This window comes from Gobius niger (assembly GCF_951799975.1).
Source record: "Gobius niger genome assembly, chromosome: 6".
Lineage (NCBI taxonomy): Eukaryota > Metazoa > Chordata > Actinopteri > Gobiiformes > Gobiidae > Gobius > Gobius niger.
In genome coordinates this window covers 35722992-35741702 of record NC_136857.1, presented here as the reverse complement: position 1 = coordinate 35741702, position 18711 = coordinate 35722992, and the positions used below count along the sequence as shown (strand labels likewise).

The window sequence follows — 18711 nt, the reverse complement described above, 5'->3', positions numbered from 1 at the left end:
TAATCAGAGAAATGACCACCTTACTTTATTTAACCTCTTAAATCCCACCTCAACCGAGTGCATTACCCAAATCGAAAAATTTCTTGACTGAAGAGCTATGAGTAACACCTCATTTGAAAGCTAAGACCAACAAAACTGATCTTTTTCCTTGCTTTGTTGCCATGTTGTGATTTTTTTTAGCGCATTTTTACAACTTTTTCGGCATTTTTCGATAGCTTTTTTGTCACACCTTTTCCACTTCATCCATCTCATTTTTTGTCATTTTTTTCTGTTGCTTTTTTATCCTTTTTTTCTTTTCTTTTTTCGCTGCATTTTTGTCATATTTTTGCCCCCTTTTCCATTCCTTTTTTGTCATTTTTTGCCTCACTTTTTTGTTATCTTTTTCTCGTATTTTTGTCAATTTTTTTAAAATGTTTTTGTTGTTGCACTTTCTTTGTTTTTGTCTCGTTTTTTTTTGTCGCCTTTTTCCAGAAGTTTTTCGTTTTAAGTAATGACAAACTGGAGAAAATGTGCTCCGTTCGGGTGGGGGTTAAGAGGTTAATCGTGTCTATCTAACTGGACACAAGATTAATTGTAGATGGTTTGGGTGCGTACCATTCATTCACTTCTTAGATCAACTCGCTCCGACTTCAGGCAGTGTTTTTTTCTCCGTGATGTAACGTCTCTCTCCGCAGCACAAGACAACATGCATTTCAATTTGAACAACACACTGCGTCTGCCTTGAATATAACTCTTGTCCTCAGCCTTTGCCCAGTGTTTATCTGCGTTATTACCACATTTCATCAGCCGCGGTGCCTTTGTTCCCGTTGCAATCTCCATTGACTGCTGCTGTCTGCTCTGCCTTTGAGAGGAGGCATGAAAAATCCCCTCTCCTCGCCGCTCTCCGTCAGTCTGTGGCAGCGCTGATCGAACGGATACGTGATTGAATTTAACTTCCTGCGGGCTAGTTTTCTGTCTCTGCGCCGCCGCGGCACTCGCTTCGTCTTTTATGAAACAGATAATGATAAGAGGGACGCCACACACACTCGCGGGTTCACGCTCGGGTCGTCGGAAGTGACAAGGAGTTTGTCATTGAAAGTTTTGGGGACTTTAATCTACGACAAAACGCCAGATGGTTCAAGCTAAGGTTTATCAAAGCTGGAACGGGCTTCAAACGATCTGCAGTGTCAGCGAGTTTTAATGAGCTGTCGGGAAATTGCACTTCAAACCCGGAGAGACTTGGTTACAGAGAATGTGGGGCAAAAATGGTATGGAATATTTTATTTATTTTATTAGTTTATTTGACAGGGACATTGTGCATTAACCCCTTAACTCCCACCTGAACCCGAGCACATTTTCTCCAGTTTGGCTTTACCCCAGTCCAAAAGCTACTGGAAAAAAGATGTGAAAATAGCAACAAAACTGAGACGAAAACGATGATGGAAATGTGACAAAAATGTGAGAAAACATTGACAAAAAAGTGACAAAAAATTTATGAAAAAGTGGCAAAAATGTTACAAAAAGTCACAAAAAATTGACAGACAATTGACAAAAAAATGACCAAAAAAATGACAAAAATGTGACAAAATGTGACAAAAAAAATGACAGAAATGTGACAAAAATGTGATAAAAATTTGACCAGAAAAGTGACAAAAATATGACAAAAAAATTACAAAAATGTGACAAAAAAATTGACAAACATTTGATAAAAAAATAATGAAAAATCACAAAAAATTGACAAAAAATGACCACAAAAATGGCAAAAATGTGACAAAATGCTACAAAAAATGGACAAAAATGTGATAAAAATTTGACCAAAAAATGACAAAAATGTGATTAAAAACATTGACGAAAACATGAAAAAAAAAATGTGACAAAAAATGACCCAAAAAATGACAAAAAAGTTACAAAAATGAGTTGAATACCCAACAAAAAATGCTGGGAAAAAATCTGATGACGTGAGGAAAAAGATCCTCTCGGTTCAGGCGAGAGTTAAGAGGTTAATGAACATTTGTTGTCCCTGGACAGGTGTACATAGTCTCCCTAAAAACATTATCAATATCAATAGACAAACGTTGGTGCTGAGACCTCGGCGGGTGTGGAGTTTGCATATTCTCCCCGTGTCTGTGTAAGTTTCCTCAGCGAACTCCGGTTTCCTCCACCAGTAAAAACATGTACAATAGGCCAGGATGTTTGAGAGTGTGAGAAAAAGGAGGGAAATTAGCTAAGGATGCACCCATGCCGAGACCAGTATCGGATATCGGGCCGATACCATATGCTTGTACTCATACTCATTCATCAGGTCCCGATACCAGAAGCCGATACCACTTGCCGTGTTGCCGGCGCTGCTACAGGAGCAGCTCCACTGAGGAGAGAAAATAACAACAAACTGGAGAATAGTTTAGTGTAAATCCAATTTTCCACATAGAGCTGACTTTATTACAGACGACACTCCCTAAATCAGAGTCTGAGCTGGATTTAACCAGAGCTAAATGTTGTTAGTGCTGCAGCGTCTGCAGTGTTTACAACATACAGGTTAATGATGCTAATGTTGCTAACTAGCCGCTAACTCAAGGCTAACAGTTCTACCGATTCTTATGCCGTTTTATGCCCAGGGGCTTATTCGTCTGAAAAACTAACCCAGCGACTAAAAAGTCCTCAGAAAATCCAAAATAAAGAGAAACAGCATGTTTATATTGAGCCAAAATGCTGAAGCTACTGGATAAGTTTCTATAAACACGAGATAATCTACACAGAGCTGAAGTAAATGTGCTGATCAAATGTGGATTTCATATACTTCCTTTCAGTAGATATTCTGGTGAAAACTCTGAGTTAGCGCCGCTCTGAAGCGAGTTTTAAATGTAATGTGTGGCTACACAACAGCTCTGGATGTTCTGACTGTCTCCCTCTGCGCCGGGAGGCTCGACTCGTGTAACCAAACAAAACAACCACGGAGGTAGAGCTAACCCACAGTAATCTTTATACCTTGTGACAACATACGTTTGATGTGGAATGTAGCGACAGCTCTTACCAGGTCAAATGCTGCACATTGTAAGGTCTATATCACTTTCACTGTATTATTGAAAATGTAAAGTAATTGTAATAGGAAAATGTGGTTGTGTGTGCCTGGGTATGAAAAAGGTTTACTTGAACTTATGGTACCTTAATCAGTGTAATGTGAATTGTTACAGTTGCTATTATTTGATCTCAATGGGAAAACAAATGTGAAATGCACGAGTCCAGAGAGTATTCAATATAGGTGCACATGAGTTTTAGCTTCAGCCGACTCCTTTTGAGCTTCCATTACTGTGTAGCAGAGGTGGGAGACTCGAGTCACATGACTTGACTCGAGTCGGACTCGAGTCGCAATTTTCGGGACTTGAGACTTACTTGACCAAAGCTCCAAAAAGACTTGACTTGACTTGGGACTTGTGACTCGAGACTTAACTTGGACTTGAGGCCAATGACTCTCAATGACTTGCTGTGACTTTATATTTATTATATATTTTAGTGAAACTGTTGAAAGATCAGGATTCATTTCGTAAAAGCGGCGCATCTATATTTACATTATGGTAATTAGCCACATGCGTGTTCGGTTTCCCGACGGAGCATCTGATCAACGCAGCGCGAAAAGGCAGGAGGAAATACAACGTGTTTCTTTGGATGCCTTAACCCCTTAACCCCCGGTCAAACCGATCCCAGTTTAACCCCTTAACCCCCAGGAAAACGGGAATCGGTTCGACCGGGGGTTAAGGGGTTAAACGTTTTCTAAGGACAGTGAAGAGGTGGAGATTTACAAATGGACTGTACCTACAGCGCAGACGGAGCCTCCAGAACGACGATGCGTAAGAGCTGATTAAGCAACAGAAATCTTGGGGCTTTTCGATGTTTTAAGACGTGCACAAAAAGTTTACCGCATTTAGAGCTTATATTACGCATCCGCACACAGCCCAGTGACAGCGGGACTGAAGGCTACGGAATCTATTTTGAGCAGGGGCGGATTCGAGTATACAGGGGCGGGGGCATTACAGGGGAACCACTGACAGAAAAACTGCCAAAGACCAATAAAAATAAAAATAAATAATAAAAAACTATTTTATATTTATCTTTCAGACTGCAAGGAAAAACAGCTCATGTTTAAAAGACTCTGTTTCATTTTTTTTTAAGTCGGCCCCCTTCCTTAAAATGCTGTCACGGTAATTTTGTACATAGACTGGAGCATTTAAATATATGTTGCCTATTTTGAATTTTGTGGCGATTAAATATTAATTAGACTTTAAATCCAAATCCATGAGATTTGAAAATGTTATTGTTATTTTCAAGATTAAACACATTTTGAAAAGTAGACACACTGGCGTTTGTGACTTGAGGTGACTTGCCCGCTAAAGCAAGACTTGACTTGACTTGACTTGACAAAAGCTATGACTTGACTTGACTTGACTTGACCCCATGACCGATTGACTTGGACTTACTTGGGACTTGGACCTTCACGACTTGGACTTGACTCGAGACTTGCATTTAGTGACTTACTCCCACCTCTGCTGTGTAGTGATGTGACGTCTGTAACTAAACAAATGTAAACAGCTCAAATAAACTAAACTGAACTAAACTTAAAGGGGCTAGATGCAAGATGGCCATTTTATACTCACTACTGCCACCTCAGGTCATACTTGTAACTACACCTTCTGTATTGAGCTTGTGTATGACGACACTTCGGACCCGAAGTAACTCCTTTCTGAGTGACAGTGCAGGATTTTAGAGGCAGTTGTCTGGGTTCATTCTACACATTAGGACATGGCTGGATCATGTAGGGGGAGGAAAATACTTAATTTTAACATTTTTAAACTCTGCATAGTCCCTTTAATTAAACCTGCTATGATTTAAGACAAAAGCATAATGATGGTTCATGACCATAAAGTATCTGTGTATGGGAGTAGGTGTGTCATGTGCCTTTATTTACTTTGCATCTCCGGCATACGTGCTTCAGTGCAGACGTGAGAAGATATAAACACTAAACTGCTGCATGAAGTGTTGGAATCTTCGATCCGAGGCAGGAGTGTTCCGTCTTATATCGCTGAGAAAATGTGCTCTTTAGTGAAATGTCACTAAATGTCTGCGAGTCAAAAGAGAAAGTAAAGCGTGTGTGTTTGGCTCCTCGTGTCGCCGTCCCCTCTGTCACTTTTCTTTTCTTTCTTTGAATATTGTCCAAAGTTCCCAAAGCCAACATGCTCCTGATCCCTCTGTGTTTTTGAGCTCCATCTGGCCTCTCCGAATCCATCCATAACACGCTTCTGAAGAAACTAAGAGCCCCAACCCAGACAGGGATTTCACTGGCCGAAATAACACGCACTGTAAAAAAATACTTTACTGTAAAAAAGATTAAAGACGAACTTTCACTTGAACCATGAGGGAAATTTAGTTGTCAAAGTAATAGAACAATGAGCTATAAATCAATACAGCTTTGTAATAATAAATAATAATAATCATAATAAAGGTGGAGGAAAAGCAGGACAATGCACAGATTTTAGCCAAAAGTAAATTCACACAATACAACAACTCACATTTAGAAAAGCCCAGTATTTTCACTGTAAAATTATAAATTATGATAATAAATTAAAACTATGTGATGGCACATTTGTGTTTGTTTATTCCACGCATTTCGTCCACAAGGCAACTCAACATTTTCCTTGCTTTTTGTCTTGTTCTGTGAAATCAAAGAAATCCAAGAAAGGGCACCTTTGTTTATCAAATTTGTCTTCAGAAACTTTTTATCTAAATCCATACATTATATCTTTTATCCGTTGTGCAAGTGAAGTGGACGTAGAGTCTTTCCACTTAACCTGTCAACTGCCACCTGAGGGTTTGGGTTAACAATTATTTACATCCAAATCTCAAATTGTATTGACTAGCTTGTAGTTGTGTTGATGGACCAGTGTGATACTTAATTTGAAAGCCAAGACCTTCCAGTTTCTAAATATGTGTGAGATCTGTGTGAGTGAAACACGATTTTCCGTTCTTAACCGTAATTATATCCTGATTAGGGTTAACTAACCCTAACTGATCAGAGTTAACTAACCCTAACTCTGATCAGAGGGGACGACGGGTTAAGCAATAGCTCGTCAGGCCAATAAGAATAAACAATGTAGCACTCTAAGCCTGGATTTTGGCAAGTTAACACATTTTTTAATATTTTTTTAATTACGAAACTAGACAATCTAGTATGCCTTATTTGTGATTTTGGTAGCTTCTTTTTCTTTCTGTCTTTAGTCTGAGGGGGCGTGTTGTTTGTCTGAGGGGGCGTGGTGTTAGTCTGAGGGGAGTGGTGTTTGTCTGAGGGGAGTGGTGTTTGTCTGAGGGGAGTGGTGTTAGTCTGAGGGGGGTGGTGTTAGTCTGAGGGGAGTGGTGTTTGTCTGAGGGGAGTGGTGTTAGTCTGAGGGGGCGTGGTGTTAGTCTGAGGGGAGTGGTGTTTGTCTGAGGGGAGTGGTGTTAGTCTGAGGGGAGTGGTGTTTGTCTGAGGGGAGTGGTGTTAGTCTGAGGGGGCGTGGTGTTAGTCTGAGGGGAGTGGTGTTTGTCTGAGGGGAGTGGTGTTAGTCTGAGGGGGCGTGGTGTTAGTCTGAGGGGAGTGGTGTTTGTCTGAGGGGAGTGGTGTTAGTCTGAGGGGGCGTGGTGTTAGTCTGAGGGGGCGTGTTGTTTGTCTGAGGGGGCGTGTTGTTTGTCTGAGGGGGCGTGGTGTTAGTCTGAGGGGAGTGGTGTTAGTCTGAGGGGGGTGGTGTTAGTCTGAGGGGAGTGGTGTTTGTCTGAGGGGAGTGGTGTTAGTCTGAGGGGAGTGGTGTTTGTCTGAGGGGAGTGGTGTTAGTCTGAGGGGGCGTGGTGTTAGTCTGAGGGGAGTGGTGTTTGTCTGAGGGGAGTGGTGTTAGTCTGAGGGGGCGTGGTGTTAGTCTGAGGGGAGTGGTGTTTGTCTGAGGGGAGTGGTGTTAGTCTGAGGGGGCGTGGTGTTAGTCTGAGGGGGCGTGTTGTTTGTCTGAGGGGGCGTGTTGTTTGTCTGAGGGGGCGTGGTGTTAGTCTGAGGGGAGTGGTGTTAGTCTGAGGGGGGTGGTGTTAGTCTGAGGGGAGTGGTGTTTGTCTGAGGGGAGTGGTGTTAGTCTGAGGGGGCGTGGTGTTAGTCTGAGGGGAGTGGTGTTAGTCTGAGGGGGTGTGTTGTTTGTCTGAGGGGGCGTGGTGTTAGTCTGAGGGGAGTGGTGTTTGTCTGAGGGGAGTGGTGTTAGTCTGAGGGGTGTGGTGTTGGTCTGAGGGGGTGTGGTGTTAGTCTGAGGGGGCGTGGTGTTAGTCTGAGGGGGCGTGTTGTTTGTCTGAGGGGAGTGGTGCTAGTCTGAGAGGGCGTGGTGTTAGTCTGAGGGGGCGTGTTGTTAGTCTGAGGGGAGTGGTGTTAGTCTGAGAGGGCGTGGTGTTAGTCTGAGGGGGCGTGTTGTTAGTCTGAGGGGAGTGGTGTTAGTCTGAGGGGAGTGTTGTTAGTCTGAGGGGGTGTGGTGTTAGTCTGAGGGGGCGTGTTGTTTGTCTGAGGGGGCGTGTTGTTTGTCTGAGGGGAGTGGTGCTAGTCTGAGAGGGCGTGGTGTTAGTCTGAGGGGAGTGGTGTTTGTCTGAGGGGGCGTGGTGTTAGTCTGAGGGAGCGTGTTGTTTGTCTGAGGGGAGTGGTGCTAGTCTGAGAGGGCGTGGTGTTAGTCTGAGGGGAGTGGTGTTAGTCTGAGGGGGCGTGGTGTTAGTCTGAGGGGAGTGGTGTTAGTCTGAGGGGGCGTGGTTTTAGTCTGAGGGGAGTGGTGTTAATCTAAGGGGAGTGGTGTTTGACAAAGTAGAGCAGCTTCACATGTACAGATCGAAACAGATTTGAACATTTCTCTGAGTTTTTAAATGGTTAAAATCAGTCCAAGGACGACTGAGAAACATCCTGTTAAAGTCTTCAATCTGAGAACCAGGCTGTTTAAATGCACACGCCATAAAAAGAGATCGAGAACACGCGTGTTTAAAAACGTGTCAACAATGTTGTCGTGGAAAATTGACTTGAAACACAGATATTTAGGCATTTGCCTCTTCACATAACGTTAGAGTCTGTCAGAGAGAACAGAGGAGTTAATCAGAAAGGAGAGAGTTTCATAAAACCCTGTGATCTCTGTTTCTAGAAAGAAAATAAGTGATTTTGATCAAAACTAGCCTTTACTCAGGAATCGAGGCACGTAGAGAAACTGTTTTCACCTATGGAGAGCTTAGAGTCTCACCTTTCAAACAAGCCTCAGCATGTGTCCATAGCTATAACATAGAATATCCTGAAAAATGGTCTGGATTGTTGGCACTCTCCAGCTAAATCCCCAAAACAGCGGCCTCAATGTGGTTAAGATCTGGGTCTACACCTGAAATAGCTCAGATTGGCTCTGTCTTAAATCGCAGGGCTTCGGAAATTGTATGAAATTATTTCAAACACCAATGAAGGACAGGGATTTTCACAATTTCTGATATTTATAACTCACCATGAAGGACAGATGCTAATTCCAACCTGTCGCCCGTGGGCAGGTTCATGCTACAGAACAAAACTGATTCCAAAAGTAGATGAGTACATGACCATGAATTTATACATTTTAGTGGAAACCTGATCACGTTCGGAAATTGGACAATAAAATGTATTTTCACCATTTTCCACAAATCCTTAAACGTTTAACTCGGGGCCGCGGTCAGGACCTTATGCATATTTGTCTCTTTCTGCAGAATATTATCCAAAACCCAAACAAAATCAAATCCCTGTAAATCTCTTGTTTGTGCTGCCCCGGCTCGTCTTCATTTAGGTTTGAGTCCGTCAGTGAGGGGGGGGGGGGTCACTGACAGGGGGGGGCTGAGCTGCTCTGTTTTTAAGACGTTTATTGTGATGTTTTACTTCCGTCCTCGCGACTCTTCTTAATTAGTGCAAACTGCCACGGCTCCACTCTCTCTTTTTTACAGCTTTTAATACTTTAATCTCTCAAAAGCTGACGGTAAAAGAACAATCGAATCAGCCAAGGTCGGCGATTCACAGTTATGAAAGTATAGTTTCGGTAGCTTTGAGTTGAAGAGGAAACATTCAGATGTTGTCACACGGTCGATGCCAAAGAAGAAAACCTATTGGAATAATAAGCACTGCCTAATCCACACAATGCACCAGCCCGCAGATTGTAGTGGAAATGTAGTCACTTTAAGTCAGAAGCTGGATTTAGTCAAAGGCTTGAGTAGCTTTTATATTTGGGTAAAGCGGAAATGAAGAAGATGTGCCCAGTTAATGCGGGGGTTAAGAGGTTAAAACATTTTGGAAAGAGCAAATGGCAGAAGCCTTTTAGAAGTCTGGCTCTTTTAAACGAGACATGTCAGAATCTGTTTCGGCCCCCGCAATGTTTACATTTTCAGCCCCCGCTCCAAATGAGTTTGACACCATCTGGTTTAATCTCGTAAACCCCGCCTGAACCGAGCACCTTTCCTCTAGTTTGGCTTTAACGAAAAAACGAGACGTTAAAGAGCCACAAAAACGCAACAAAACAAATGACAAAAAGGTACTAAAACAGTGGTGACAATGCAAGGACAAATCTTGAGTTTTGTGGGTCTTAGCTTTCAAATGAGGCATCACTGGCCTATAGGTCCAGTTTCACGCAGGCTCTGGTTAGGCTGACCTAAAGGGGCGCGTGTGAACACGGACTGAACTAAAGTAAGTAAATGCAGTTGGGACTAGGGCGGTCTCAGATATCTGTGTTTCTCTATCAACAAACACGTATTGCAAAATGACTTTTTATTATTGGGGTGGCACGGAGGCGCAGTGGTCAGCGCTCGTGCTTCACAGCTAGAACGTCCCGGGTTCAATTCCCACCTGGACGGACAAAAGTAGGACTATATCTTGGGAGGAAGAGGGATGAACTGTCAAGGGAGCGACCTGCACTGGAGAACTGAACTCATGCTGAGGCCAAATAGAAGAAAAATATATTATATCAATGAACTGGCAGCTGGAGCTGCTCCTCTTATACTCTCCTCTTTACTGTCAACAAAATGCACGGTTTAAATAAGGTCGCCTTGCCTTGGACCATAAATATAATATAATAAAGATGAGTGGGTCCCATTAAGCCACATTCATTGAAAAAGGTTCCTCAGTCCTGTGTGAACCTTAATGGCCGCTCTGTCTCCTCCTACGCAGCCTGTTCCTTAAAAGAGCAAAAGGGCAGGAAGCCCTGCACTCACGGGGTGGGCGGAGCCTCCACAGAGCTCCAGAGCTTGATTGACAGGATCTGGAGCCAGTCAATGTACTGAAAATGCTTCCAAATTTTGAGCTGATAAAGAAACACTAGCGTGGTTAAAATTATTTCACCTCCCCCATGCGTGATCACATGGGTCAAAGCGATTTTTAGAAAAAGAAAAACTCTCTGGAGCCAGGCTTTTAAGCCCGTCTTGGGACGTTTGAAGTCCCATTAGAATCAATGCGCCCAAGTGTCTCTTGGAGTCGCCCCTGGCCACCAGGGGGTGTTATTACAGCAATGTCCCCACCATGAGGACCATACAGAAGCGTGATCCTCGCCCATTGCCTTGGACGGAGCCTTTCTGTGTGTTTCATGTTCTCCCCATGTCTGAGTAGGTTTCCCCTGCCACTTTAAACATGTGCAATAGGTGAATCCTCCGGCCAGGTGTTTCTGACCATCAGCCTGGCTCCACATCTGGGAATGGGTCCCCGAGTGCTGGCCCACGCTGGCTGCTCTCTGCTCCTACAGGCCCCCCCTGCAGCATCGAGGACTGGTCATATGCAGAGAATGAATTTTCCTAAGGGGTTTTATAAAGTATACCTCACCTCACTTAACCTCACTTTACCTCACCTCACCTCACTTTACCTTTTCTACCAGCCCGACATTTTACATCTCCTAAAAAGCCTTTGTTTCTTCAGCACCAGCAGAAAACAACAGACCTCACTGGAGACAAATAGTTAAACAACCAGAAAGTATTTTAAAAGTCATTGTAAAGGCCTATATGCTCATTCACTGCCGACGTTCCTCACTCGCTTCTCCTCCAAAACAACGACATGCAAATTCGGCAGCGTAATGCAATCCAGGAGCCATTTTAAGATTAGCATAAAGTCTACCGCGAGTCATCAGAGACGGAGCCGGCATTTCTTTCTTTTTTTTTCTTTTCTCTGAGAGCAGCAGCCAAGAAAACACTAAAAAGCATTACTCCTCTTTAGAGATGAGATAAAAGACGGCGGGATCAGAGCGGAGGGGAAACGCGCCGGAGACAGGAATCAAACCCACAACCTACACAGAGATATTATCCCCTCTGTCTCCGGCGCCGTGCCCCGGAGCTGGAGCCGGTGTCTAATGCCGGAGCGGCGGTTTGATCAAAGGGGCGCTCCTCACCTGCCTGTCTGGGAACTCGCTTTTATTTTGTTTCTGTGCGCTCTCTTATCGACCGGCTCCGTAACCTCATACCCCGCTCCGCAAAGTAAAGAACAAACATTATTAAGGCGCGATGGAGTTGACAGAGAGACGCGGCGGCTAAAGCGTATACCGGCTTTTATCGATCCGCGCGGTTCATATGGGTTTGTACATATTTGTTTTTTTCGGAGTGGGGATTGTTGGGCTGTGACCCCCGCAGGAGAGGTCACGGAGGCGGATGTGAGAGGCTTTGTAAAAAGACAAAGACGGTGTTCGAATGTCCAAACTCTTCCCTATATAGTGCACTACGTAAGTCGCATTTTGACAGGAGCGGAGTGTGTGGCCGGTGTTTTTCGACAGCCAAAAGTGAGAACCTTTCACCACCCAAAGAGGAGTCTGACCGATTTAAGGGGGGGTGGGGGGAAGACGCACAGCACAAAGCTACAATATGACTTAGATGAGGGAGAATGAGAAAATACCACCAGCCTACAAGCAAATATGTGTATTTGTATTTATTTATTTTAAAGGGACAATGCATTTACACAAAGTACAGTATACTTAAAATGCAGGATTGTAGCTCAAGCTAATTTCCATCCTCTGTCCCCAACCGGACCAGGCCCGGCTACACCACACACAACTCACTCTGCAACTCACTCACACAGTCCTATACACTCTGAAACCCACAAACTTTGCTCCCGCACCCACCCACATTCCCATACCCACACACACCCCCACCCTCCAACCAGCCTCCTAAAAATGCAATGATTCTGATAATAAAAGGTCACTTCTACCTAACATACACTCTCATACTACATATCAAATACTGTGCAATGTCCAATGTTAAAACACATAAAGTAAACATTTCTTTGCCAGTTCAGTTTATGCCAGGTTGTGTGGGCTGTTTTGATTGTCCAATAGCCATGACTTGAGATGTTTGGTGAACGAGCTGGTGGTAGGCATCTCTTTTATGCTTGTTGGTATAGTATTCCAAGTTTGAGAGGCACGGTAGGAGACACTGCCTGTCCAAAGGCACTTTTTCCGAAAGGAAGTGTACAATCACCTCTGGAACTTGCTCTTGTTGATCTGTTCTGATTCTTTTTAATAAATTCTTGTCCAGTCACAGGACCCAGGGACACAAGTCAGTTTGGGGACATTTTGAGCTTTTCACAGATTGTTAAAGTGTGGTCTCCAAGTTTTCCAACAATGTGTAACACATGGAAATCTGATCATATTTGGAGAAGTGAGAGCAATTTGAAGTTAAAGGCCCAGAATTTTACTAATCAGAGAAATCGGACTCTAAACTTTTGGCCAGTTCTCACCTCTCTCTGCTGCTCAAGTGACAATAAGGCTCATTTGCATCTCATTTACATAAGCCATACCCGCTCTCCCCGTAAGGCTGTAAAAGGCAAAAAGCAAGAAAAAGGTGACATCGAAAAAGAAAACAAACAAAAAAAGGTTTGCAAACAGGTAGTATATAAATAAATGTCTCTTGCATAAATCCACTTCCCATAGAGCCGACCTCTACAGCAACTAGCAACACAATGACAACTAGCAACATTATCCCAACACACACACACATGTGACCAGAGGATAAGAAGAACACACACACGGTCATTAGTGCTACAATGACAATGAATCTTAAAACACGCTCTGGAGTTGGCTCGGGAAACATAATGGTCAGCAGGGGGGCGCTGTGCATGCCTACAGCCAGGGCATCATCAGTCGCACTGGGAAAGTTAGCCTGGAAAAGTTCACTGGTTTCATGCAGAAAAACGAACTTCTGCAGTAGTATTCCAGCATTCGGCTATTCAGAGAGTTAGCAACAACAGCCGGCCTCCGTGAGACAGACGTGCGCTATTTCTCAAACTTTTTCATCCTGGGATTTCACTCTTTTAAATATACCAATACTGTGATCTAAAACATGGTGAGGCTTCTTCATGATCTCAACTAAAATAATCTGTAAAAAAAATCACAAATTTTCAAAAAAATCTCATCTTTCTCGATTTGTGGGATACTGAGTCGGCCGACGTGTGTCCCTGGTTCTCGCGACGGGGCACATATACATCCATACATTTGTACATTTGTCATATTTGACCAAGCACATACATGTTCTGGTGATCATATTCTGAGAGAACGGTGGCTTAATGTTGAGCTGAATGTTTAGTAAAACAAAGCTAGTTTGTTAGCAGCAGATGTGTGTGGTCGGGGAGTCCTGTGAGACGACACATTGTTCTTGTTTGGAAACATTTACAAAGTATCTACCACGAGCTGTTAAAATATAGCACAGAGGGGAATAGACTTAAAAAATAATATAAAAACATGGCCAGTAGTAGTACTCACTCTGCATTAACCAGCATTAATGTAGCCCCACAGCGCCTCCTGTTGGCTGATTCCATACCGCTATGGCTGCTTTCTTCTAAAGCAGCGGTTTCAACTGGGACGGCTTCGGGATCCACAATCACCCTGGATCACAAGCCATGACCCACAAAACCGACTTAAACTTGGAAAACATGATGAATATTGTCTTTTCCTCTAAATTATTGTTGAATAAGAATTAATTAAGCCCAGAAGCTAAACTTATTATTAAAACAACCAACAAATACATATTAAGTGTTTCTTCTGAAACACTGAAGAGGTTGGTTGGTTGGTTGGTTGGTTGGTTGGTTGGTTGGTTGGTTGGTTGGATGGATGGATGGATGGATGGATGGATGGATGGATGGATGGATGGATGGATGGATGGATGGATGGATGGATGGATGGATGGATGGATGGATGGATGGATGGATGGATGGATGGATGGATGGATGGATGGATGGATGGATGGATGGATGGATGGATGGATGGATGGATGGATGGATGGATGGATGGATGGATGGATGGATGGATGGATGGATGGATGGATGGAGCTAAAGCAAGCCATAAGCACATATTATGCAGGTGGAACAGACCAGTACAGGACACCACGCTCTGAAACAGGGACAAACCCAGGAGGCGCTGCACCGTTTCAGAGGAGACTGAAGCCAGGTTTCCTCCAGGTGCTACGGTTTCCCCGACCTCCAAAAACATGCGGCTCAGGACTAACACACTAAACACAATTCCATTTTACAATGACAAATAAAGCACTTACTTACTTGCCAAAAGAAATGTTTTGTGGGAAAGGCTCTTGACCCACTGAAAACGGTTCCCGCTTCCCACTTTTGGCTCCCGACCCACCAGCTGAGAACCACTGTTCCAAAGGCAATTGAAATGCAAACCTGAGGGCATGACCCCCCTCGAAAACAAACTGGTCTCCAAAGGTCTGTCCTGTTCCGCTCCTGTTGAATTGGGGCTACAGTGGTCACGCCATTTTGCAGCGGTGCCCAAATTACCTGAGAGGAAAAGTACAAAAAGTCTGTCCACGATTTAATTTTTCAAAGAAATGTAGATGTAATGCCATATTCAGTGCTTTTCAACGACATTAAAGGATCTGTATCATGCTATTTTAGCCATTCCAAAGTTAAGTATAGGCATTTATATCATATATTGTACCTCTATGGAGCACTCATTTTTGTGATAAATATAAGTGTTTCTGGAGGTATTTTTCAAACCCGGAAGACACAACGCTTCGATTCAGTTAAATCCGCCCCCTCTCTCCGCACATACAACTTTACAGCTTCATAAATGGCTAACACACATGCTAATATGCTAACACACAAGCTAACACGCGTTTTGATAAACTCACCGCTCTGGTCCATCGCTGTTTACATTATGGGACTCGCGTATTTTGGTGAAAGTTGCCGAATCCCGGAGAGAAAAAACAACTTCTGGCGAGTAGCCTCTTCTTTAGGAAGGTTGAATAAAGTCCTCGTAGCCAAATGCGCTTCTTTTTCTCCGTGACATTATCGTTAAGTAAGGAAAAAGAACAGGTGTGTCCAGAATAGGTTATAACGAGCTCCATCTTCACAGCTGCAGCGCAAACATGACGTCTGTTCAGACGCTCAGGGGTGCGTTTGTTTTGGCCCCAGCTGACCCGGAAGCACCTTGGACACATCCTTTTTTACAACAGAAATAATGAAAAAGTTGGTTTACAAATTAAAATCAGCATAGAATTAAGTCATTACATTACAGACGCCGAGCACTTCCGTTCCGCTTTGACGACACAACTGAGAAGGGTCAGTCGTTCACCAGGTGAGGGCAGGGCAGCTGCTCAGAGAAGGATTGCTGAGAACTGTGTGAATTAAGCCAAAAATCACTCTGGGGGTGTTTTCGATAAAGAAAGGGCATAACAACATGGCTAAAAGCTCGATTTTGCAGGATATTGGACCATTAACAGGCTCCCAGAAACCCTGCATGGCGTTTATAATTGTTGTCGCAATGAGGACTAGGAAGAAACTTAGCCAGTGACCCTGCAATCGTGCCTACCCCTGGTCTATGGTCACCAGCCCCTTGTTTCGTGGGCGAACACTTCACCCACTGCGCCACACCAGCAGGAATGCAGCAAATTACCAAAGCAGTAACGCAAAACTCCGTCTCTCCACAGAAACTGCTAATCATCCTCTCATTCGCTGCAGTGGTGGTTCGTAATGATGCTTAAAATCCTTAAGTGTCCGCATTATATTTCGTCTCCGAGCAATTCCTGACTCATACCATAATCACCATCAAACCGTACATTAAAGCCTTCGCCGTAATGAACTGAAGTATGTCCCCCGCAGGCTTCCGTACACGTCCGTACACTCCGCAGCGAGGAGTGTGAAGCATCTACCGCTCGGTGTTGGGAGATAATTGTCTGTCTCACTTCATTAAGAAAACTCCGCAAATGTAAAAAGCCTTAAACCATTTCTTTAACCATGTTTTCTCATTTAGACTCCTTGGTTTTTCTTATTCCTCCGGGCTCCCGCGCAGCCGTCACTGGAATTATCAGCGCTATTAGACCGCGCTTTCAACTCCCCATTGGTTTACAAAGGGCATCACTCTCGAGGCTAATTGTGATTTAGAAATGCACGATTGTTTGCAAGACACTCGGTTTCCAAAGTCGCAGTTCCCTCGGTGTGAAAAGAGTTGTTTAATAAATACGTTTGCGCTTGTGTCGCTCAGACTGATTTCCTGAGCCATTTGAAGAGAATAATTAGCTTCAGGGAGTTATGAGCACACGACCAATTATCAATTATTTCGCTTAATAGACAGTCACATAGAAGAAAAAGAGCTTTGTGCTTTTACAGACCTCAACAACCGCTTTCCCTTTAATGTCTTAGTTTGAATGTCAGAGTAAAAGTCCAACTGTTAAAGGGATATTTCAGGATTTTTGACATAGGGCCTTTTTTTCCTAGTGCATGTCTATGGTAACTAGTAGCCTGCATTAAAAACAGTCTGACCCAAGCACAGTGCACCTGAGGCAAATCACTTACAACAACAGACTACCCATATAAATGTCTGTGTCGACCTTGCATCACATGAATTACCGCATTTTGAGGGACTATTTTCTAGCAGATCACTCCGCCGCTTCGTAGCTACAACCACGAAGCTGATGCTGCTCAAATATAAGTCATTTTAAAGGCAAAAGGGCAATATTTCAAACATTATTCAGTCGACACAGACTTTTTATATGGGGCACTGTGCTTGGGTCAGACTGTTTTTAATGCAGGCTAATAGTTACCATAGACATGCACTAGCCTAGCACTAGCCTAGCACCGCTAAAAACTCTTCAAATAAAATGACTGGCCGATGCCGCTGTTTTTGGTAGATGTATTTTATGTCGTCTATAATGCTGTGTGTGATGTTTCTAAATTGTAAAATGTGTCAGTGTTGCCTGTGACAGCAGGGGGCGCTTTATTAGGGGCATAGGGCTGATTTATTCAGGACTTTCATGTTTAGTAGGTACTTCAGGTACTTCGTTTGGAAGAAAACTAAAACAGTAAGTCTCTTGGCCTGATCTTGTGTTTCTAAACGCAGACTAAAACCTTTTTCCTCCTAGGACGGGTTTAATGTAAGATCTTGATGCCTCCCAGTCCATGAGGGGATAAATACAGTTTTAATTTGACCTGATAGAGCTTATAAAAGCCCGTACTGCTAAAGGAATGACAGGAGGCAGCGTGATATATACGAGGAGAAGAGTGTGAAGGCTGTTATAGAGAGCAGCGCTCAGTGCTGCGTGTAATAAACCACGCCTCAGTCGACATCCTTTTTTTTATATAAGCAACCAATTTTCACCATAATGTGTCTCCACTTCTCTGAGGCTCAGGAAGTTCCTCGTTTTAAAGCTCTGACTGAGCTCTTTCCAATGCAAAAACAGGAGTTCTTTATCACTTCCGGAGATATCGGCCGTTTAGCTGCATGATTTCAGCCGATAAATTTACTAACCCTGTCCTCCTCCTCTCTCCTCAGTCGTAAAGATCTCCCTCTAACCCTGTCCTCCTCGTCTCTCCCCAGGCCTCAGTCGTAAAGATCTCCCTCTGACCCTGTCCTCCTCGTCTCTCCCCAGGCCTCAGTCGTAAAGATCTTCCTCTGACCCTGTCCCCCTCGTCTCTCCTCAGGCCTCAGTCGTAAAGATCTCCTTCTGACCCTGTCCTCCTCGTCTCTCCCCAGGCCTCAGTCGTAAAGATCTCCCTCTGACCCTGTCCTCCTCGTCTCTCCCCAGGCCTCAGTCGTAAAGATCTTCCTCTGACCCTGTCCTCCTCGTCTCTCCCCAGGCCTCAGTCGTAAAGATCTCCCTCTGACCCTGTCCTCCTCGTCTCTCCCCAGGCCTCAGTCGTAAAGATCTTCCTCTGACCCTGTCCTCCTCGTCTCTCCCCAGGCCTCAGTTGTAAAGATCTCCCTCTAATCCTGTCCTCCTCGTCTCTCCCCAGGCCTCAGTCGTAAAGATCTTCCTCTGACCCTGTCCTCCTCGTCTTTCCCTAGGCCTCAGTCATAAAGATCTCCCTCTGACCCTGTCCTCCTCGTCTTTCCCTAGGCCTCAGTCGTAAAGATCTCCCTCTAACCCTGTCCTCCTCGTCTCTCCTCAGGCCTCAGTCGTAAAGATCTACCTCTGACCCTGTCCTCCTCGTCTCTCCCCAGGCCTCAGTCAGAAAGATCTCCCTCTGACCCTGTCCTCCTCCTCAGGCCTCAGTCGTAAAGATCTCCCTCTGACCCTGTCCTCCTCGTCTCTCCTCAGGCCTCAGTCGTAAAGATCTCCCTCTAACCCTGTCCTCCTCGTCTCTCCTCAGGCCTCAGTCGTAAAGATCTCCCTCTGACCCTGTCCTCCTCGTCTCTCCTCAGGCCTCAGTCGTAAAGATCTCCCTCTGACCCTGTCCTCCTCGTCTCTCCTCAGGCCTCAGTCGTAAAGATCTCCGTCTGACCC

At 44.2% G+C, this 18711-nt stretch overlaps 1 protein-coding gene across 1 annotated transcript in view; it reads left to right on the top strand.

The window, feature by feature from the left end:
- Window positions 1-18711, top strand: part of LOC306964223 (BMP/retinoic acid-inducible neural-specific protein 3-like) — a 265623-nt gene that overhangs the window by 233213 nt on the left and 13699 nt on the right. The window lies entirely within an intron of this gene.